Source organism: Egretta garzetta, unplaced genomic scaffold, assembly GCF_000687185.1.
Source record: "Egretta garzetta isolate BGI_Z169 unplaced genomic scaffold, ASM68718v1 scaffold498, whole genome shotgun sequence".
Taxonomy (NCBI): domain Eukaryota; kingdom Metazoa; phylum Chordata; class Aves; order Pelecaniformes; family Ardeidae; genus Egretta; species Egretta garzetta.
The window spans coordinates 578,144-578,535 of NW_009260494.1; positions in this window are offsets into that span (position 1 = coordinate 578,144).

Below are 392 nucleotides of genomic sequence, written 5' to 3' on the forward strand. Positions count from 1 at the left end.
CCCAACTGCCCTCCTCCTGCCCCCTGAGGCCTCCAGCTGCCCTCATCCTGCCCCCCAAGACACCCAGCTGCCCGCACCCTGCCCCTGTGCCCGCCTGGGCTGGGCAGACTCTCCCTTCTGCCCCACTGCCAATCTCAGCTCCTTGCCCCGTCACATCCCCATTTCCCACGGTTTTCCCCAAAAGCTGATGCAGGAAACTGCAAGCTGAGCCGCCCCGGAGAGAATTCATCCCTGGGCTGCCCCACTGAGAGGTGCCAAGCCCGGCTGAGCCCCCAGGCCCTGCCATCCCCTCAGCTCTGGAGAGCTGTGGCCGGAGCAAACTGCGTGCGGGGCGTAGGTGGGTGTGCAGACGCGCTCCCCGCCGTGCCCTGCGCTTGCCCACGTCAGCCCCG